The sequence below is a fragment of the Dermochelys coriacea genome, chromosome 2, assembly GCF_009764565.3.
Source record: "Dermochelys coriacea isolate rDerCor1 chromosome 2, rDerCor1.pri.v4, whole genome shotgun sequence".
In the NCBI taxonomy this organism is placed as follows: domain Eukaryota; kingdom Metazoa; phylum Chordata; order Testudines; family Dermochelyidae; genus Dermochelys; species Dermochelys coriacea.
In genome coordinates this window covers 182,805,917-182,829,100 of record NC_050069.1, presented here as the reverse complement: position 1 = coordinate 182,829,100, position 23,184 = coordinate 182,805,917, and the positions used below count along the sequence as shown (strand labels likewise).

At 42.6% G+C, this 23,184-nt stretch overlaps 1 long non-coding RNA gene across 1 annotated transcript; it reads left to right on the top strand.

The window, feature by feature from the left end:
- Positions 1–324: 324 nt before the first annotated feature.
- LOC122458900 lies at positions 325–22,941 on the top strand. The gene is made up of 6 exons (XR_006279217.1): positions 325–2,409; positions 4,212–4,278; positions 12,381–12,486; positions 20,670–20,849; positions 21,605–21,761; positions 22,624–22,941. It is a non-coding gene; the product is annotated as an uncharacterized LOC122458900 (long non-coding RNA).
- The last annotated feature ends 243 nt before the right edge of the window (positions 22,942–23,184 follow it).

The window sequence follows — 23,184 nt, the reverse complement described above, 5'->3', positions numbered from 1 at the left end:
CGCCGGGCACAGAGCGGCCCTGCTGAGCTCAGCCCCGTGCAAACGGGGCACCGGCTGAAAGAGTTTGCGGGGGGGGGGGGGGGGAATGGTGAAAGCTGCCTGGGGTGGGGGCGGAGGGGAGGCGAGCTATTGCCTCTGCATTCGTTAGGATCAAAGCAATGAGCTAGTGCAGGAGAACCAGGAGGGGGAGAACTGACCCTGCAGAAAGAAAAGCAGGACTCGGGGCACCTTAGAGACTAACGCATTTATTTGAGCAGAAGCTTTCGTGAGCTACAGCTCCCTTCAGCGGATGCATTCCCGTGAATGAAGGGAGCTGTAGCTCACGAAAGCTTCTGCTCAAATAAATGCGTTAGTCTCTAAGGTGCCCCGAGTCCTGCTTTTCTTTTTGCGAATACAGACTAACACGGCTGCTACTCTGACACCTGCCCCTACAGAAAAAGCCACGCAGCCCAGGCCGAGGCCGTGCCCCTGCCATCCCAGCTCTGCAGGTGCGCCCCAGCAAACCAGGAGCCATAGGTGCTGGAACTAGGGGTGCCGCTGCACCCCCTGGCGTGAGGTGGTTTCCATCATATAGAGGGGTTTACAGTTTGGTTCGAGGGCTCTCAGCACCCCCTCTATACAAATTGTTCCAGCACCTCTCAGGAGCCACCTACCCCTATCCCTCAGGATCAAGTTGGAGATAATGGTTACCTGCTCATTCTGCCCGTGCCCCTCTCATTTTCTTTTATATTCTTTGGTCTGCTTTATATTTTAAAAGCTATAAAGGCAAGCGACCCCAGCAGAGTTCATAGTAACTAATAACACTTAGCTCTTTTATAGCACTTTTCATCCACTGTCTCCCAGCATCTTACAGAGGGACACAAGTATCATTATCCTCATGTGACATAGGAGGAAACTGAGGCAAAGAGCAGTGAAGTGACTTGCCCCAGGTCAGAAGCAAGTCCATGGTGAAGCCAAGAATAGAAAGCAGGGTCCCAAATGGAGAAGGCTCAGGCCAAGCCCAGGCACAGAACTTTGCCACCTCTATAGCAGTCTGAGTGCAGCAGGTCTGCTGGAGGCAAGGGGACATGTTGGTGGCAGGGGAGGGCATGGACACAGGCTAGGGCAGACCTGCATCCCATTACTTTTTCATTCCTGAAAGGTCCCGAGTGTGTGCTGAAGCTTGAAATCCTCCCCTACTACCCCCAGCTTTTGAATAACCATCTGTCTTCTCTCCCTGTACCAGTGTCTACACCAGTGCAGGGATGAATCTGCCTCTAGGTTTCCTGATTCCAAGCCCCAGCCATGGCCTGTCCATTGCATCACACGGAGGATAAGATATAGGCTGGAGCCATGAAGATTGGATCTAGATCACAACCATTCCCACATCCCAAAGTTCTTGGATTTGGGGGAGTGATTGTAAATCAGTGAAATGCAAAAACTAAACAAATGTAAGTAGAGAAAGATGAGGTACCGTTTTAAAGTCATTGCAGTTTTAATAATTTAAGATGGTATTAAATACGTGTGCTAGGTGAGGGGAGCTGTTCATTGATAATTGTTAATAAAACACCACACAGTGCCAAATTTGTATAAGAATAACATGCTTCTGAGAAAACATGTATAGGCAAATATTTGTTTCTTACATCAGTTCTTATATCATGTATGTGATCTTGACCTTGACACTGCACTGGCGCTGCTGTAGTGTATCAGTGAAGATACTACTACACTGATGGGAGAGCTTTTCCCATCAGCGTAATTAATCCACCTCCACAAGAGCTGGTACCTGTGTTGATGGGAGAAGCCCTCCTGTCAACGTAGCATTGTCTAGATTGGGCATTAGGTCAGTTAACTGCATTGCTCGGGAATGTGGATTTTTCACACCCAAGCGACATAATTATACTGATATAAATTTTTAGTGTAGACCTGGCCTCAGTCACTGCACTTGATAAAGGAAGTCCTGCTTGTCCTAGCAGGCACGGTAACAACTTCATGAATGTAAATATTTTTGAAAAGGCGGTGTACATTTCACTCCACATGATTTTAGGCTCTATTGGGCACAGTTTGAAGTCTTTGGGGCCAAAGATCTGTTTTTCCACGTGCATCCAGTGAATGATCACCATTGTAGCTGTGGGTATTCATTTATTATCCAGTTACGTCTACCATGGTATATTCAAAGGATTTAGAAGCAAATTTAACTTTTAACAAAATAATCTAGCTTGTTGCATATCCTGGAGACATAATCTCTGTGATCATGCTTAACTTGGAGACTTACAGAATGTTTAGGTTTGTTGGCAATGAAGAGACTACAGTGACCATTCTACTGCAAAGCCAACACCTGGAATCATGATCTTGCAGAAATAGTTCTTGGGAGCCCAACTTCAGATCGTCATAAAGTGATTTCAGGGTAGACCACAAGCATTGGATGGACAGGTAAGGGGGGGAAAACCTTTAATGTGCCCTGAGGTATATAGTTTGTTAGCTCAGGGGAGAGGTCTCTTGTGAGTTTTATTCACACCCATATAATAGGCCTAAACTGAGGGACTTGAGTGAGTGGTTAGTAAGTATGTTCCATCCCCTCTCTTTCAGTCAGAGAGCGCACCAGCTCTCTGCGGTCAGTTTGATTAAGGCACCAATATAAGCAGGACAAACATTCTGAGGTGGGGCAATTACAGTAAAGATAGCTGGAAGAATTTAGACTAGAAACAATATCAACTTTTCATTATATTTATTTGTACATAGAATCAGGTGTCATGGATAAGCAGCTGATATAATGATAATAGCTAAAAGCGATGTACTAGCTAGGCTGATGCTCACCAGATGGAGATCTGCGAATTTGCATTAGTTTTGCTGCCATGTTTAGTGCTGGGATTGAATGGGACTCAAGTGGTGGATTGGGCTTTGTGCAGGTCCTCTTCATTATGATGAATTTCATCCTTAAGTAATGAGAAAAAAGTACCAACATTTTGCTAATTTTAAATGTCTTTATATATATATATATATATATATATATATAAGGGCCAGCTCCTCAATTGGTATTAATTGTCATAGCTCCATTGACTTCAATTGAGGATCTGGCCTAAAATATGTAGGGGTCAGATTCTGCACTTAGTGGTTTACAATATCAAGAGAAGTGCATGGGTATAAGTGAGGACAGAAGAGAGACCATGGTAAAGGGTCCCATTCCTGCTCCCATTAAAGTCATTGGGAGTTCTGTCATTGACGTCAGTGGAAGTAAGATCAAGCTAAATATGCATGCATGTGCCAACATATATGTATTTAAATACGAGTTTTGATTATGGCCCTTACGTGGTAAATAATGCTGACACTGGCACACAATCCCCATAAAACAAATTCAATGGCAGCAGCCTGTTGAAAAAGATGATATTTTTGATAATGAGAGCTACGGCCTTAATGTCTTCCTTGCTTGCTGCCTTATTGGGATCCACTGTTAAAGGATTCCCCTCCCCGCCGCCTAAGAGGGGGGTCCACAGGACCTGGAAAACCAAATAATTACAGGGGACAACTAATGAACAACAGGGACGGGAGTGCAGGCAAAGGGTCAAACGAAGGGAACCGGACAGGGACACGGAGCAGAGAACCCCGGACAGCGCCCACTGTTCCTCGATGGTGTCAAGGGAGTCAGTGGACCCCGCCCAGAGGAACTCTGCCTGGAGGCGTGAACAGACCGAGGATCGGAAATAGGCCCCACAGTCACAGAAGACTCCCGTCGGCGAACCTCCTCACTCTGGTTTTATAGATGGCCACTTTAGCAAGGGCCAGGAGGAGGTTGACCAGGAGGTCCCGTGACTTAGTGGGGCCACGGATAGGGAATGCATAGATAAGGAGGTGAGGGGAAAAGTTCAACCAAAATCTTAACAAAATATTTGTAAGGAGCCGGAATAGAGGCTGCAGCCTGGCACACTCCAGGTATACATGTGCCAGGGTTTTCCCCATGCTGCAAAAGGGGCAGGTGTCTGGGATTGGGGTGAACCGCACCAAGTACACGCCTTGCTCGCTGCAGCAGGCACAAAATCCAGAGACTCCTAGCTCAAAGGCTGCTAATCTAAGTTCTGCTGAGTCCACTCTGTAGGCTCGTGCCAATCTTTCAGGCTAGAACCAAAATGGAAAACAATTTTTAATGCTGTATAAACATCTCTTTATCCTTGTTTAATTGTATACGCTGATGGGCACAGGACCCTACAGAATCATATACTGATGCTTTTCTAAAACAGGGACAGAGACAGAGATGCTTTGAGGATGACATATAAATGCTGAAAGCACTGTCCTCCACAGGGCCAGGTTAGACTAATAAAATTCATCAAAATTACACAGGATGTAGAATTATGACAGCCCTCGGGATAACATAACATCTAGGCAAAATGGTAGTGGATCAATGCTTGCCATGGAAATAATTTAAAATTTTCTGGTGGCCTGGGTGAAATGAGTTGTTAGTTTCAATCCAGTTCCTAGTGGGCAGGTGTGAGCCTTGCAAGACCTGTTAATTAATTAGCATCCTTCCCTCCAACCCCCAATCTCAGAGAAATCAAAGATTCAGTCTTGCAAGGTTCTGAGCGCTCTGTCCAAACCAGTAACGCAGTTAAGCACATGCTTAACTTTAAGTATGTGAATAACTCCATAGGCATTAATTGATTGTCAGTGGTTTCTAAATAAATATTTTTACTTATGCAAAGATGTTTAATAAAATGTGAAAGGAAAAATACAGTTAATAAAATATTAAAGTAAAATAAAAGGAACTTACATCACTGGTGTCATGAGGAAAGGGGCTCTAAGGCAATCTAATCAAAGCAAACTCCAGAGAATAATAAATTGTTCCAGTCACTGCTGTTATTATGCTCAATATTACAGTGACAAAGGCACATTTTTCCTATAGACTATTTAGTGTTTTTCATTTGAGGATCTCAAAGTGCATTATCAGCATTAATTAACTAAGCCACATAATGCCCTGTGAGGCAGGTATTATTATATCCATTTTACTGATGGATAAATTGAGGCAGAGAACAATTAAGTGATATGCCCCAGAGAGCATCTGAAATAGAACCAAGTAGCCCTTATTCCCTTAATTAATAACAGGTATTTGTGTAGCCACTTATTCAAAGTGTTCCACAAACTGATTGGAAAGCAGCGTTAATAATGGTCTGAAATTCTAAGACTATAAAATGTTTTATGAACTTAAGCTGGTACCTCACATTTTCCTATACTTGGCTGGGCTGAGTACGCCCTTAATGCCTGATCTAAAGTATTCTTTAAGTATTGACTTCAGTGGACATTGGATCAGGTCCTAGGTTCAGTGTGGACCAGACAATGAACAAGTTTTTTCTTTTTTTATCACGGGTCCTTGGTTGTATTACCTTTCTTCTAGGGAAGGTTCACAGAAACCATGACTGGCTGCCTGTAGTGTTCATTTGTTTTGGCAGAGTTTTCCTTGATCTCTAAGAACTCATCTTTGTCATCAGTAGCGTGTTTTACCTGAGAGCCATAGAATTTGTCCTTGCGCTACATCCTTGGATTCTGATGGGTTGTAAATATAAGCACTGATCCTGCAAAGGCCATGGCACTTGCTTAACTTTGTAACTGCAAGTACTCAGTATGTAAAATTAAGCATATGTATAAGTCTTTGCAGGATAGGGCATTAGAATGGTTGTTTCTTCAATTTGATTTGAATAGTTTTCTACTCGGTTTGTTCATAGATGGTCTTATAAACATTTAAACACATTGTTTTGTTTCATCACACTGAAGCGACATTTAGAAACACATAGATGTGAAGAGAGTCTCCCTCCCACAAAAATCTATTTAGAATTTCACATTCATTATTTTCAGGCTTTCTTTTTATCCTTTGCTGAAAAAGCCCTGGATTCCGCTGGTACTGTGATCATTACACTCACCCAAGGAACTGAGTGTTTTTTCACCGGTATAAGTAGGGACAATCCAGATATAAGGAACTGTGAAAAACAAGACAACAGAAAATGTGCAAAGATTACTTTTATTGCTATACGTTTTGGAGCCAGATTCTCAGCTACTGTAAATCAGGTAGCTTCATTAGCTTCAACTGATTTACAGTAGCTGAGGATTTGGTCCTTCTGAGCTAATTTCTTTCATTGCTAAATAATGAAACAAACAATTAAGGATTCTTAGTTTTTATGTAATGTTGTTGTTGTTTTACCATAATTGCACACCACCATGGTGCTCCAGTTCCTGCTTCACCAAAACACCCAAGTACAAACATTGCAATTGCAGCGGCAGCTTGAAAAACCTACAAGAGAAATATTATATTTGTCAGTTGTGGAACAAGGATTGGAAGCTAAAGCCATTAAATAGGAGACTCTCCACAACCATCTTTACTTGGGGAAAAAAAAAAGCTGAATTTTTCATCCATAAGTTATAGGATAAGGGCTTCATTGAGATTCCATTAAATTCAGTGCAAAATGCTCCTTTATTTAAATGGGATTAGAATTGAGCTCAAATTCTGCCTCAAATGTCTGGGTGCAACTCCTATTGAATTTAATGGAAATTGCATGAGCATATCAGAGGCCAAAATTTATCTGATTGTGTATATGGACTAGGCCAAATTCAGTTGCAAATATAGCTTTGTAATCCCAAAGAAATTGATAGGATTGTATGGAGATAATTGAGGGTGGAATGTGAGCCAGTGGAATTACACGGGGATGAATCTGCTTCCCTGCGTATATTTCTGGCGGGATAGAGCTCTGGACTGGTACCTGACTCAGATTATTATGTGGCAAGTACTAAACACATGCATCTAAAACGGATTCTAATTTTGTATGCAATCATTTTGTTTCTATGGCTGTCCAGACAAGTACATTATAACCATATTTTTAAAAATTCAGATCATGGGTTAACTATTCTTGTGGTCACTATGTGGATTTACAAGGTAATCTTTAATTACTGTTAGGGCTGTCAAGCGATTAAAAAAATAAATTGCGATTAATGACGCTGTTAATAATAGAATACCATTTATTGAAATATTTGTGGATGTTTTCTACATTTTCAAATATATTGATTTCAATTACAACACAGAATACAAAGTGTTCAGTGTATATTTATTTTGATTACAAATATTTGCACTGTAAAAAACAAAATAAATAGTATTTTTCTGTTCACCTAATACAAGTACTGTAGTGCAATCTCTTTATCATGAAAATTGAACTTACAAATGTAGAATTACGTACAATAAAAACCTGTATTCAAAAATAAAACAATGTAATACTTTAGAGCCTACAAGACCTTGTTCAGCTAATCACTCAGACAAACAAGTCTGTTTACATTTACAGAAGATAATGCTGCCCGCTGCTTGTTTACAATGTCACTTGAAAGTGAGAACAGGCGTCTGTGTGGCACTGTTGTAGCCCGCATTGCAAGATATTTACATGCCAGATATGCTAAGATTCATATGTCCCTTGATGCTTCAATCACTATTCCAAAGGACATACGTCCATGCTAATGATGGGTTCTGCTTGATAACGATCCAAAGCAGTGCGGACCGACACAAGATGATGAAAATGAACATGAATCAGATACCACCAGCAAAAGGTTGATTTTCTTAATGGTGGTTTGGGTTCTGTAGTTTCCACATCGGAGTGTTGCTTTTTTAAGACTTTTGAAAGCATGCTCCACACCTCGTCCCTTTCAGATTTTGGAAGATACTTCAGATTCTTAAATTTTGGGTCGAGTGCTGTAGCTATCTTTAGAAATGTCACATTGATATCTTCTTTGCATTTTGTCAAATTTGCAGTGAAAGTGTTCTTAAAATGAACAACATGTGCTGGCTCATCATTTGAGACTGCTATAACATGAAATATATGGTAGAATGTAGGTAAAACAGGGCAGGAGACATACAATTCTTCCCCCAAGGAGTTCAGTCATTAATTTAATTAATATATTCTTTTTTAACGAGCATCATCAGCATGGAATTATGTCCTCTGGACGATGGCCAAAGCATGAAGAGGTATGTGAATCTTTAGCGTATCTGGCACATAAATGTCTTGCGACATCAGCTACAACCGTGCCATGTGAATGCCTGTTCTCACTTTCAGGTGACATTGTAAACAAAAAAAGGGCAGCATTATCCCTGTAAAAGTAAACAAACTTGTTTCTCTTAGCGATTGGCTGAACAAAAAGTAGGACTGAGTGGACTTGCGGGTGCTAAAGTTTTACATTGTTTTGCTTGAGGGTAGTTATGTAACAAAAAACCCTACATTTGTAAGTTGCACTTTCATGATAAAGAGATTGCACTACAGTATTTGTATGAGGTGAATTGAAAAATTCTATTTCTTTTGTTTATCATTTTTACAATGCAAATATTTGTAATCAAAAATAATATAAAGTGAGCACTGTACACTTTGTATTCTGTGTTGTAATTGAAATCGATATATTTGAAAATGAAGAAAAATATCCAAAAATATTTACTAAATTTCAATTGGTATTCTATTGTTTAACAGTGCGATTAATTATGATTCATTTTTTTAATCGCAATTAATTTTTTTGAGTTAACTGCGATTAATCGACGGCCCTAATTACTGTGTAGTTCCTTAGCATTTTATTAAGCTGTACAAATTATTATATTGATGAGCCCAATTGGTAATACAGTGATGACTAGCATTTGCAAATATAAACAAATACAAAAATATCTGCTGCTGCTTTGGGGCTCAATCTCCCCTAGATGGATTGCTCCTATATAGAAGGGAAACTGCAAATTTCAGCCTAAATAATTTCTGCCATTAAGTGGGGCAATCTGTCCCTTCCCTTTCCTCTCCGCCTGTGAAAAAGCCAAGGTGCCACTGCCTACCCCTGTGAGCTCACAAGATCCACTATAGTCTTGGGAATCCATCCAAGGCCTCTCACAATCACAGTGCTGCTCAGCTCCTTCCTGCCCCTAATTCCCTGCAACTGCTGGATGGAGTGGCTCCTGATGGAGCCATGATGTCAGCAGCTCCCCTGACTTTAACTGCCACCTGGCTTTGGTGGTGGAGTTTCATACTGTCCATGCATGTTGCTGTAGACTTTGTCCCAGAAGGTCTGGGGAGAGGGGAAAATCCAAACCTGTTCTCTGCACACAGATCTGGTGCCCCACAGAAAGGCCTCCTCAGGGTTGGAGTAAAATGATGGAACATATCATGAAAATGTTTCTCAATCTCTCCATGCTTCCACTCGCCAGATCCATCATCCTGGCTTCCCTCTGCTTGCATAGAGATTTTATTTAGAAGGCATGATAATAGACAAAGACTATTCAACAAGTACTTACAACAGGTATGATTGGACGCTGTTTTGTAAATTCTGTTTTCCAGACTTCTGATAGTTCATTGCTTGTGTATTCCCCCTCCATCTTTCTGTGGAGATTTGGCCTCAGTAGTTATTTAGTACATGTAGTGGTAGTATCAAAGGATCTATTCCAGATCAGAGCCAAAATGTCCAGCTTTTCTCCTTGAGCCACCACAGGCTGAAAAAGCTCTCTGTTTCTGAATCTTTGTTCGTCATTTTAACCAAACTCTGAGGTTCTGAACTATCTAAATAACTGTTGTTTCCATTTTTGTGAGCCTTTTCCCTTTAAGATTCTAATTTTTATCATTAAATATAAATTACTATAGTCAGTCCAAGTCATTCTGTATAAAGTCTCACTCACATTTTTCAGGAATAGTTGCTAGTCTAAAACTTGTAATATTGTAATTGGTAGGACTATATCTATGTCCATCTCCCTTCCTGTTAATACTAAGTCAAAGATTATAAGTGTTTACTCGTTTTAATTTCAGTGCAAGTTTTACCTCAGTAATGATGTTGTAGATTCCAAAGTGCTTCACAAATTCTTGGTGTGCAACAGCAGCACTTAAATGCACAACAGTGCAAGGGAGTTGAAATGTTAGCCGAGGATACTTGGGCAACCCCTGCCAATCTCTTATGAAATGTACCAAATGATCATTAGTGTTCATGCTGAGCAGACAAGACCTTAAAAAATGTAGTCTTGCTCACAAAGTTAATGAGAGTTTTTCTATTGTCTTCAATGGGGACTGGAGCCAGTTCCATTGCCGGGTAGCCAGTCTTTTACAATTGCAGGAAATTCCTCCTGAGCTTTGGTAATTCTTACATCAGTGATCAATTTAAAAGATCTTTTCTCCTTGCAAAGGGATTTATAATTGTCTGAAAACATACCAGACAGTGGCGATGAAGCACCTCAAGTTTAAGTCATGCCTAATGTGTTGGTTAAATGGGGCAAAATCCAACTTCAGTGCCCGCATCTGTAGTTGGTATGTCCTTAACAAAGTGCCAGCATTCTAGTGGAACAATGGGTGATGTACTTAAAAGAGCACCACTCTCTCTAATGCAGCATAGAAACGGCAGTGGTGCGAATTTATTATCTAAATGGTTTATAGCATTCCTTCTTTGTTCTCCCATCCGTCTACATTAAAGCAGAGAAGATGGGTAATTGTTACAAGGTATCTGTTCGGTTAGTTCCACGTATAAAAGATGTACACATATAATAAATGTTGGTCCAAAAACCTATCTATAACAAGTTGTCCTTCTTCCTCGCTCACAAAGGACTCACTGCCACACCTAGAGTCTCTTTCCAGGAAGTTCTCTTTTCCCTAGATTGGCAAAGTTACCAAAGCCAATTCCTCAGTCCAACCTACACTACAGCTCCCAGGGGATTTCCTCTTTACCCCTCAGTCCTTTGTTCTTCATGGCTTCCTGCAGGAATGTTCTGTGCTCTGGTCACTGAAGACCTGGCATCCAGGGCTTTCTCCCTGAAGGCCCCTTTTCCTCCAGCATGTTCCCACTGGAACCTTGCAACCCAACAGGACCCGACTATTAGTGTTGGGTTTGGATCAGGTCTGACAACAACGCAGACTCAGCTCTGATCACCACCTCCTGCTCTGGCATCATCATAGGGGCAGCTGTGTGTCCCGCTCCTGCTACCACTACCTTGGTGCTATGAGTACACTGCGAAGTGAGTGTGCTAGTGAGTCACATCGCCTCTCACTCTGCAGCACACACAATGCGGAGGGGCGGCCGGCAGGAACAGCTCATGTAGCTGCCGCTGCGCTGACCTCCCGGAGAGGGAGGCAGCCAGAGATGGCCCATGGGGCATGGAGCATGGGAAGTCCTTGACAGGCCAAGCCCCAAGGATGAGGAAGCAGCACTGTCACAGGTTCAGGGGTAAGTGTTGGGTTTGGGTTGGGTCTGAAGTGACTCAACATGCTTAGGTCAGGACAGGTTAACTGTGCTCCGGTTGGGTTAGATTTGAGTGCAGCTCAGGAATTAGAATTAGACCTCTAGTTCTCATTGCCACTCTTTCCCAGGGGACTTCCTGCTGGTCATGATTTCTTGCAGCTCCTGGGCTCTGACTCACTGGATCTCTCTCAGCAGGCCCCCTTCCTAGGGGACTTTGGCAATCAGGAACTTCTTGCTTCTGACCTGTCTCCTATTCCCTGGGCCATGTCCACTCTCTTTGACCCTTTCCTGACTGATTCTCTGGCCTGAGTCACCCAGGCTTCCCTTCTCTTATAGCCCAACTGCAGGGTTGGCAATGTCTCAAGAAAAAATAGTTTAGGACACCCGTTTTAAACCAGGAAACTGGGAAAAATAATTGCATCAGTGTCCAGTAAATTTAGCAAGCATAGAACAAATCTCTTCAAACTTTGGATCAATCCATTCAAAACTGAGGAATAGGCTGAGTCTATCCACAACATCCAAGTTGGTATTTTGGTACAGAAAGTTGCATGGCCAAATGGACCTGGACTGTAGTCTGCAACTCTGCACGCTTCTGATTGGTCAGCGCTTCAAGCCTACAACTCTGCCTTGTTGTTGTTTTCATATAATCAAATGGTTTCAACTTTTATTTATATTATATTGAAAACTGAAACCTGTCATGACATATATAACTTCCTTGAGAAAATACCAAACCAAAATGTAGACAGACATTTTGATGTTCAGTATTATGTATTAGTATTATGCCTACCTCAGTTTTACTTTTTATTTGTACAACCCAAATTAATGTACAAATCTCCTGCCTTATGTAACCATAATTTAAATATGTAACTAAAACTAAGTGTAATGTGGCGTGCATTAATAAAACAGTTTTTAAAATAGAAAATGTCTTAACCTGGGATTAACTAGTTTTTCTGAGGATGGTAAAAACCACCTCTTGTAAATATCATGCTATCCCTCCCCAACTGGGGTTCAGTTGACCAGGCATGAGTCAATTGACCCAGCTCCCTCTTTAAGGGACACTGTCAAAAACTAATACCTCTTAGGCATTACGTTAACGTACTTGCAATATGTCAGGTTACAGCAGCTGTTTCCTATGTAGTGAAAAACAAATACACTGAAACTCACAGTTCTGTTGTTCTCTTTTTCTTTCTGTCTTACAGGAAGAAAATTCTGAATGTCGAGAGCTGCAGAGCAGGGTGATGAAGAAAGTTCTTCACTGACAAAAGCAAATCTATTACTGACTTGACCAGGAAGTCTTATGATTAAGTAAGGAACACATATGTCATCGGTGTTGAAATTTCTTTTTACACAAAATGCATATAGAGAACATATCTTAAGGGAAAGCTGAAAGCCATTTGCTTTTATTTGCCGTTTGACAATTTCATCATGAACTACAGTTTAGAATCATAGAATACCAGGGTTAGAAGGGACTCAGGAGGTCATCTAGTCCAACCCCCTACTCAAAGCAGGACCAATCCCCAACAAAATCATCCCAGCCAGGGCTTTGTCAAGCCTGACCTTAAAAACTTCAAAGGAAGGAGATTCTACCACCTCCGTAGGTAACCCATCCCAATGCTTCACCACCCTCCTACTGAAAAAGTTTTTCCTAATATCCAACCTAAACCTCCCGCACTGCAACTTGAGACCATTACTCCTTGTTCTGACATCTGCTACCACTGAGAACAGTCTAGATCCATCCTCTTTGGAACCCCCTTTCAGGTAGTTGAAAGCAGCTATCAAATCCCCCCTCATTCTTACTAAACAATCCCAGTTCCCTCAACCTCTCCTCATAAGTCATGTATTCCAGTCCCCTAATAATTTTTGTTACCCTCCGCTGGACACTTTCCAATTTTTCCACATCCTTCTTGTAGTGTGGGGCCCAAAACTGGACACAGTACTCCAGAGGAGGCCGAATGTCGAATAGAGGGGAACGATCACGTCCCTCGATCTGCTGGCAATGCCCCTACTTATACAGCCCAAAATGCCATTGGCCTTTGTCATAAATATAAAGGGAAGAGTAACCACCTTTCTGTATACAGTGCTATAAAATCCCTCCTGGCCAGAGGCAACATCCTGTTACCTGTAAAGGGTTAAGAAGTTCAGCTAACCTGGCTGGCAGGCTCCGAGCAGTGCTTAGCTCCCAGCAGCAGTGGCATTTCCCTCCACCGGCTCCATGTGGAGGCGCGGCCATGTGGCTCTGCATGATGCCCCATCTGCAGGCGCCACCACCGCAGCTCCCAGAAGCAGCAGCATGCCTGTCTACAGCTCCTACACAGAGGTGTGGCGCTGGCCATGTGGCTCTGTGCGCTGCTCCATCTGTGGGCACCACTCCTGCAGCTCCTATTGGCTGCAGTTCCTGGCCAATGGGAGCTGCAGGGAGTGGTGCTTGGGGGGGGGAGGAGCGGTGTGCAGAGAGCCCCCTGTCTGCCCCTACAAATAGAGCTGGAGGGGGGACATGTCGCTGCTTCTGGGAGCTGAGTGGCAAGCTCTCGACCCTGCTCCCTGGCTGGAGCGCTGGAGCAGGGCTAACCCCTGACCCTGCTCCCTGACGGGAGCTAGAGGACCAGATTAAAAGGTCTGAAGGGCTGGATGTGGCCCGTGGGCCATAGTTTGCCCACCTCTGCCTTAGAATGTTTATTCGTAATTCCTCTCACATGAACATCAATAACATAATGTCTGTCATTTCCATAGTATCTTTTACCCTAAAGGATTCCAATGCACTTTACAAACAGAACTGGGTTAGCGCTGACACTTGCTCACCTCGTCATATCAGGGAAGGGCATAAGGAGTTTTTGATTTGGCTTTCCCCACAACATGGCTCTGATGCAGTCTGGTCCCAAGCGAGAAGCCAGTAAAGTAATTCAGCTGGTGTAGTTCTCACGTGGTGTTGGTGTGAGCTGCAAGTGCTCAGCACCTCTAAAAATCAGGCCACTTTTTATGCCGAAACCCAACAGGAGTCTAACTTTAAGCACACACTGAAAATCTGAGCCTAAAGCTGTTGTTCGTCCTTTGTAAGGAAGCTGCTCTATAGATAAACACTGCTTTGCTGAGCAAGCAGAAATACAGAAACACTCATAAGATCCTATGCTTTTGTTTCCTGAATATGACAGTTTGGGAGGATTAAACAGCAATCCCCAGTACAAATTGGTCACAAGACTTGCTGTATATGTATGTAATATCAGGATCTGCAATGACTACTGAAAATTTTAAATAATTTGTCATAACAAATTATGCAGGCAAAAACTTTCATACCTTAAATGGTTAATGCTGACTAGCCCTGATAGATGACTGCAGTGATGCCAAGATATTGTTAGCATTATTTTATAATAAATTTATACCCAGTGGGCCAGATTGTGAATGATGTTTGTATGAAAGCTCAGAGGGGGAGAAGAAAGTTTGCAAAGAGTCCTCCTTCCCCACGTGCCTGTGCAAGATTCACTTATGGTTATTATTCTTGCATTCCAAGAAGTGATTTGACTCTCTCCACTGATCCCCCTTGGGAACAGACAGAATCTCAGTCCCGGTCTACAGTACCACTTACTTTGGTATAACTTGCGTTGCTCAAGGGTGTGAATAAGCCACTCCCACCCCAAGCGACATAGGTTACACCAACCCGAGCACTGGTGTGAACAGTGCTATGTTGATGGGAGAGCTTCTTCCACCGACATAGCTACTGCCTCTCGCAGAGATGGATTTATTATGCCAATGGGAGAACGCTCTCCCGTTGGCTTAGAGTATCTTCACAGATGTGCTACAGCAGTGCAGCTGCATCGGTGAAGCGAGTCAGATGTAGACTAAGTTTCAGAGGAGTCAGGACGAGCATAGGAGGTGGAACTAGAGGTGCTGCTTCTGCCCCTTATCTTGAAGTTGTTTTCATCATATTCAGGGTTTAGTTTGGTTCAATGGCTTTCAGCAACCCCACTATACAAGTTGTTCCAGCACCCCTGGGGAAAAGGAGGGCCTGTAGCTTCCATCCATGGAAAAAGTTGGTTGTACTTAGGGGAGCAGACACTGATGGTAAAGCTTGCACGGTTCCCTCATGCACTAGGCCAGTGGTTCTCAACCCGTGGCCTGCGAGCTGCTTGCGGCCCAATCAGCACACAGCTACGGCCCATGTGACATCCTCAGGGACATACAGGTAGTACACACATTGCGTGGATGCGGCCCACATAATACATAGAGAGCTGCATATATGGCCCACATATGGCTCATTTAATCAGAAAATCGCAAAGTACTTTACAAATATTCTAAAGAAAGAAATTAATGTTGAGTATAATTTTTATCTTTCCTTTCCCTTTTAAATTCAGTTCAGAACTGACAGAAACATAAACTAAGAAGTGTTCCTCAGAGTGCCTGTAGGAAAAAAAGCAAGAAGAGTTTTAAAGATGAGTAGTATTTGAGATCTGTGCAGGAAACAAATAATTTGAGTCTCTTCCCACAAGTCATTTATTCGCCAAAGATTATCACAAATATGATCTTTCCGCACATTACATTGGGTAATTAGGATACTTACAGATTTTTCATCTGGCATTTATATCAGTTCAGAGGAAGTCATGTTTCTCGTTGCTCTTTTTTTTTTTTTATGTACCTCACAAATATCTGTTATAGCTCTTACATAGCTAAGTTATCTAAATTTGCCTGTCACAGTTTATACTTATCTGCAGCATGCCAAGCTTGACATATCTTTTCTAAGAACGAAGGACTGCTTATGTTCTGTCCGGTCTGTAGATTACAGAGCATTCTGAAGACATTAAAAGTTCAGCCAGTGTTTTACTGTCTCCGCCACATTACCCACATAGCATACACTGCACACAAACTTCAGGCATCAGGGGAATTGCCAGTCTTGCAATCTCTGCTATATGATGGGTTTTTAAGAGCCACTGGTGGTTGAATGCTGGACAGATCCACAAGCTATGCAGCAGAATATCTCATAGATTCATCCCCCATCTTGCTGGTGTCCAACTCTCCTATTCTTATCCATGTGATGCGTTATAGACATTTTCATTTACACTAGGGTTACCATCTTATTATAGTAGTTCATTTCAAGCATATTCAAAAACACAGAACATGATCTCAAGTAACACAAAAATGATGTCTTTCCATACTTCAGACTCCAGTTGGGCATTTAGTTCCCTTTCCCATGCTAGCATAAATGATTCTTCATGCTAAGAGGATTCATCAACACAACACAACACCATCTGTAGTTTCCCTGAAGGTTTCCAAACTCAGTTTGTGTAAGTAGCATCAGGAGAGATATTCAGAGGAGCAAATGTCAATTAGCTGTGTAACTTCTTGCCATGTGCCCTTTTGAAAATCTCCTGTGAACTCAAATGGTAACACTGCTCTCTGGTACATAATTTGTGACAGTGGATTGAGTAACAAAACATCTGTAACTATGAGAAGGGTAAATTATTTGGCTGTTTTACTTTCTTTCTTATCTGTTCCAAGGAGAGAATGCTTGCCTCTTAAAACAATCAGGGGCAGAGAATCAGCCCTTTGAGCTCCATTTTGGTCCCCTGCCTATTATATTTGAAAATCAAAACCAGATATTGTGCCATATCATGGTGGATGGGCTTAGGTTAGCTTGAGCTTTACATGGAATGCAAAACCGTGGCTGGGATGTGGTGGAGTGAATTTCTGCACGTTTTTGGGTGTTCTTTTCATGTAACAGCTTTAATTCTTCTACCCCTCTTACTCCTCATTCCATGTGTATCCACTGGCATTCCTGAAAGACAGTTCTCCAGGAGAGAATGCCCTCTAGCTCTGTGGTGTTTGGAAGTCTGGTAATGACAATCCTCCTGTTAGGACAGGTTTCTGTCGTAACTTCAGGACTGGTCTGTGCTCATCTTTCTGCCCAAAGGAAATTAGTCATCATTGTGGTTTTCAGGTTGGTGAAGAATATGGAAGGTATTACCCAGAATAGTGGCAGGAAAACCAGTTAATTTGCAATGCATTTGTTCTTCCTAACCAGCATATAAATAGGGGTTTTTAAATGTTTTCCCTTTGAGAAACTAGTTAAATGGGTAAGAATAATTTCCCTTACAAAGATATTGGAAACTTTCTATTCTGGTCTAGTCCCTTTATGCTGCCTGAGCAGCACTGAGGAATCAGAAAGCAGTCAGATCTGTCCAGCTGAGAAATCCATTGATGTAGGAAGATGCCACTCCCTCTATTTGGCCTTAGCATAGGGAATGTCAGATGTGGGGAGGAATTGCATTGGGGCATGGTTGAAGCATGTTGCTGATTATGCTTAGCTGACATATTGTCCTGTAGGGACCAATGCCAGCTAGTGTAAGTTACAGCAATTTCCAGGCTTCCTTAATGTACATCATTGCACAGACCCTCCCTGAGAATCTGGGAGCAGTAACCATTTTCCTGTCCACCTTCCTATCTGCTGCAGTGAACAGAAGCTGGGTCTTAGGCCTTGTCTACCTAACGAATGGTATAAATTTTAAATGTAGACCAGGCCTAAGAGTGAATCAGCCATATTATGTAACATACTGGATGTCTGGCATAAGAAATATCCCAACAGTTTAACCTCATTCAGTGTCTACTGGAAAGATGAGACGGATAGAGCCCTGCAAATCCGTGAATATCCATGGACCATTTTTGTGGATCATGGATCAGATGCAGATACAAATTTTGTATCTAGAGCCCTGCAAATCTGCAGATATCCTCTTTATGTCTGCAGATTATTTTTGCAGATTGGCTGTGGATACAAATTTTGTATCCATGCAGGGCTCTAGAGATGGAGTAAATACAGAATTTTAAATCACCCAAAATCATCAAAGAGAGGACTGATGACTTTTTTTATTGCATATTCCCAGGCACTACTAAATAGTGATGAGTGTGCAATAATCCTTTTGCCTAATGTCTAACTAACTTGAACATCATGTCTTCAAAAGTTCAATTCAAAGTTAAAGATTATTCCATTCCATTATGAAGAGAGTGAAAGAAAAAAAGATAGGCACAGAATTGAGCATGTGTGAAGCAAATACTAAGGCCCTGATGCTGAAAGACATTTAGGATCCTAATTTCCACTGCAAGTGTGTTTCTGTTGGAAATTAAGAGCCTAAACACCTTTGAGGTTCTGGGCCAAAGGAGGGACAAAAATTCTAATTAAAAAAAATACAGTGGCCAAGATTTGTGGGTATGCAGCTCCTTTTGACTTCACCACTGCTAGCACAATGGGGTCTACAACCTGATTACCCCCTTTGGGTACTACTGCACAACAAATAATATCTGATGCATATTTTCTCTTTCTTCAGTATTTTTCTTTATCTTAATAGATCATCTCTTTTTGTAAAGGATTTTTAATTGATGATGATTGTCATATTTTGTAATCCTGATTTTATACTTTGTGATTGGTCCCATTCTTGGTTGCCAAGTTTGGTTTGCGACTTCAGCAATCTGCCAGCGAGATGTGGTGGTGTTGCTGGTGAGGTTGATACCACACAGTGGATGGGATTGTTGTTGCAAGCGGGTTGTGATTTGTGACCACAAATATGACAATCTTCAAACAGCTGCCCCCTGCTCTTTATTGATTAGAACCTAACAACGGCCATACTGGGTCAGACCAACAGTGTATCTAGCTCATTATGCTGTCCTCTGACAGTGGCCAATGGCGGGTGCTTCAGAGGGAATAAATAGAACAGAGAGTGTCAATCCCAGCACCTGGCAGTCAGTGGCTCAGGGACATCCAGTGAATGGGGTAGGGTTCTTGACCATGAACTTTTCCAATTCTTTTTTGAACCCAGTTATAGTTTTGGCCTTCGCAACATCCCCTGGCAAAGAGTTCATCAGGTTGACTGTGCGTTGCGTGAAGAAGTACTTCCTTTTGTTTTAAACCAGCTGCTTGTTCATTTCATTGGTTGATCCCTGGTTCTTGTGAAGGGGTCTGATGGGGCAGCTGCCCCACACAGGTAGATGGAGGGTTAAAGCAGTCCTCAGGGAGGCTGTGCAAAACCCAACCAATGGGAGGAGGGCTTGTAGAGAGCCAATCAGGAGAAGCTTTGTTGGAGCCAGTCAGTGCAGGGAGGGTCCTATAAGAAGGGCTGCTCAACAGAGCAGTCAGTTTCTCCCTGGAGTGCAAGATAGAAGGACTGGCTGCCTTAGAGGAGTACCTTAGGTAGAGCAGTGCTGGACAGGGTCAGGGGAGCAATAGGGAGCTTCAGCCTGAGGATTGCCAGACTGAGGTCCCTGATACAAAGGGCTGGGCAGGTGCTAGGGCTACGGGGAAGTGGCCCAGGGATAGAGGTGGTGGGAGTTGGAGGAGTGGCTGTACGTGGCCTCCGGCTTTAGGGTCCTCGGGTTGGGGCCCAGGGTAGCTTTCTTTCCCCCCACTTGTCGCAGAGGGGGTTACCAGTATTTGGACTGCAGTTTATCCCTTGAGGTGAGGGGCTAGACCGAAGGCTGCAGTAGGCCATAGTGACAAGTGGATGGACTAGAGACAGCTAGTTCCCCCAATGGGGGGAGAAAGTGGAGTGGGGCACAGCCGGAGGGGTGTACCCATTGTTATACCAATAAAATAAAAAACAGCAGGATCTTATTAAAGGAGAAAAGGCAAAATGCCACATTTATTGTGAATACAGAAAGAATCATAGTAAGCAGTTAGTTATAGCTATAACATTCCATTCAATTTCATATTTATCCACACATTCATTAATACACACACACACACAGGTTCTGCAAGGTTGTTATCATTGTTACCAGCCTTAGAGTTGCTTATGCCAAGCCACTGGCCAGGTGGCCTGGACATGAGGAGGGAGCAGGGCCTTGTCAGATGCTCATCTGATGCTCCTGGAAGTTGGTTTGCAGAATCAGACCCCAAAGTTCTCACTTTCTAGAGTCCATTTTTATAGGAATTTCTTCTTATGCCAGTCTATGGGAATTGCTTCATCATGCTGTTGCGTAATCAATCAGCAGATGGCACATTCCTGACGGCTCCGTGCTGCCAGATGTTATCTTGTTCTTTGGTTCTCCCATTCTTGAGGCTGTTGGGTGGATTCCAGTCTGCCCTCCGGGGGTCCTCTGGTTATTTCCACTTGACGCCTTCTTCAGCCGATGGACACTGGATTCTTAGGCTGGCACCTCCCTGATCATTCAGTTATTATCCACACCAAGCATCCATCCACATACATCCTCTATCTCTATTTTAATCACAATTGTTAACAAAGCGAGATAAATCCAACAAAAGGGCGGGGAGTCTCTGTGTGCTGTTTCTGTTGTTACAAAGTATCGCTTTGAGTCTCTCTCTGTGTGAGTAATTGTTACAAAGTATTGCTTTGAGAACAGACTCTGTTTTAGGATGTACTAACATAATTTGCAGCCTGCAAGTTTCACACAGAGGGAGAGAAACAGTAAAAATAAGAGACCAAGAGACCTCTTAATTAGTGATATCCTGGAATTTAAACTATGGGGAATCAAACTCATTTGTGATTTTAATACAGAACTTCTTTAATATGATCCAACATCAGAAGAGAACGCTATGGTCCAGGGAGTGATGCAGGTCTTAGAGGTGGAGCAGAAGTGACAGCGGTGAGATACTACTAGAGGAAGGCACACCGGTAACCAAGAGCTAACTCCCAGCAGGAGGTGCCAAGGTGGTGAGTCCCGCCCTGTCACAAGGAGTAAATAACACTTCCTTATTCACTTTCTACACCATTCATGATTGTATGGATCTCTATCATATCTCCCTTTAATCATCTCTTTTCCAAGCTGACCAGTTCCATATGAGGAGAGATTAAAAAGACTGGAAGCTGTTCCATAGCCCTAATCATGTTTTCCCTTTTCTTTGCCTTTTCCAATTCTGATACATCTTTTTTGAGACGGGGTGACCAGAACTGCACAGTTTTCCAGATCTGTACATACCATGGATTTATATCGTGGCATTATTATATTTACTGTCTTATTATCTAATGGTTCGCAGTGTTGTAAGCTTTTTTTGACTGCCACTGCACATTGAGTGGATGTTTTCAGAGAACTATCCACGACTCCAAGATCTCTTTCTTGAGTGATAACTAATTTAGTTAGTTACAAAACCCATCATTTTGTATGGATAGTTGGGATTACGTTTTCCAATGTGCATTACTTTTGTATTTATCAACTTTTAATTTCATCTGCCATTTAGTTGCCCAGTCAACCCAGTTTTGTGAGGTCCCTTTGTAACCCTTCATAGTCTGTTTTGGACTTAACTATCTTGAGTAATTTGTTATTGTCTGCAAACTTTGCCTCCTCACTGTTTACCCCTTTTTCCAGATCATTTATGAATATGTTGAACAGCACTGGTCCCTATACAGATCCTGGGTAGACCCCGCTACTTATCTTTCTCCATTGTGAAAACTGACCATTTATTCCTACCCTTTATTTGTTGTCTTTTAACCAGTTACTGATCCAGGAGAGGACCTTCCCTCTTATTCCAGGACTGCTTAGTTTGGTGACGGACTTGGTCAAAGGCTTTCTGAAAGTCCATGTATGCTATAACCACTGGATCATCCTTGTCCACATGGTTATTGACCCCCTTAAAGAATTCTAATAGATTGGTGAGGCATGATTTCTCTTTCCAAAAGCTATGTTGACTCTTCCTCAACAAATGGTGTTCATCTATGTGTATGATAATTCTGTTCTGTATTATAGTTTTAACCAATTTGCCTGATACCGAAGTTAGGCTTACTGGCCTGTGATTGCCAGGATTGCCTCTGGAGCCTTTTTAAAAAAATCAGTGTTAAATTAGCTATCCTCCAGTCATCTGGTACTGAGGCTGATTTAAGTGAAACATAGCATAGTTAGTAGTTCTGCAATTTCATATTTGAGATTTTTCAGAATTCTTGTGTGAATACCATTTGGTTTTAGGGACTTACTCTGTTTAATTTAGCAATTTATTCCAAAATCTCCTCTATTGACACTTCAGTCGAGGACAATTTCTCAGGTTTGATTAATTGGCAGCTCTTGTTTCCTAGCACTATGTCAATACACTCAAAAATGTACAGTTGTGCAGTATCTTTAAAGCATTTAATGTTTGTTTCACTTCTGTAGCTGAAATTATGGTGTTAACCCAGTATAGGGTATTACCAAAAGGAGCTAAGGTTTTAACCACAACTTCCCCCTCCCCCCAACACACACACACACCCACACCCACACCCACACACACACCCATTCGTCCTCCCGTATCTGTCACCAGGGGTGATCAACACTTTAAGATTACTAAGAAGGCAGGTATAAAGTACAAACAGGTATTTATTAAACAGAACCCCACGACCAACAACAAACAAGTATAAACATATAACAAAAGCGCTTGGCTGTTAACCCCACAGATTGGCTTGAAGCCAACGACCTCAAAATAACACACGTAGGTATAAAAATAAATCAAGGCGATCAATACATCACCATATCTGATGCTCCTAGGGAACAAGGACTACACACAGGTTTGGGAGCATGACAAAACTACAGGGAACGCCAGACAGGTACACAGGAACAACACATGGGACCAGGAACGACAACACGACGGGATCAGGAACAATGGGTAAACAGATCTTCTTTTCTTGACTCGTAGTCTTGGCTAGGACACAATAGGCACTGGGCTGCCGCTGGGGCAGACAGCCCTGTGCGCACAGTCCTTATATAGAGTCTTATCTCTGGGCAGATTACATAGATCAGTGGCTTTCCAACTTTTTTTCTGGGGACCCAGTTGAAGAAAATTGTTGATGGCTACAACCCAATGAAGCTGGGGATGAGGAGTATGGGGTGTGGGAGGGGCTCAGAGCTGGGGCAGAGGATTAGGGTGCGGGGGTGAGGGCTGCGGGTGGGGCCGTGAATGAGGTGTTCAGAGTGTGAGAAGGGGCTCTGGGCTGGGGGTCAGGGCTCTGGGATGGGGTTGCAGCCTCTGGGGTGGGGCCGGGGATGAGAAGTTTGGGGTGCAAGAGGGGCTCTGGGTTTGGGGAGGCTCAGGGCTGGGGCAGGGGGTTG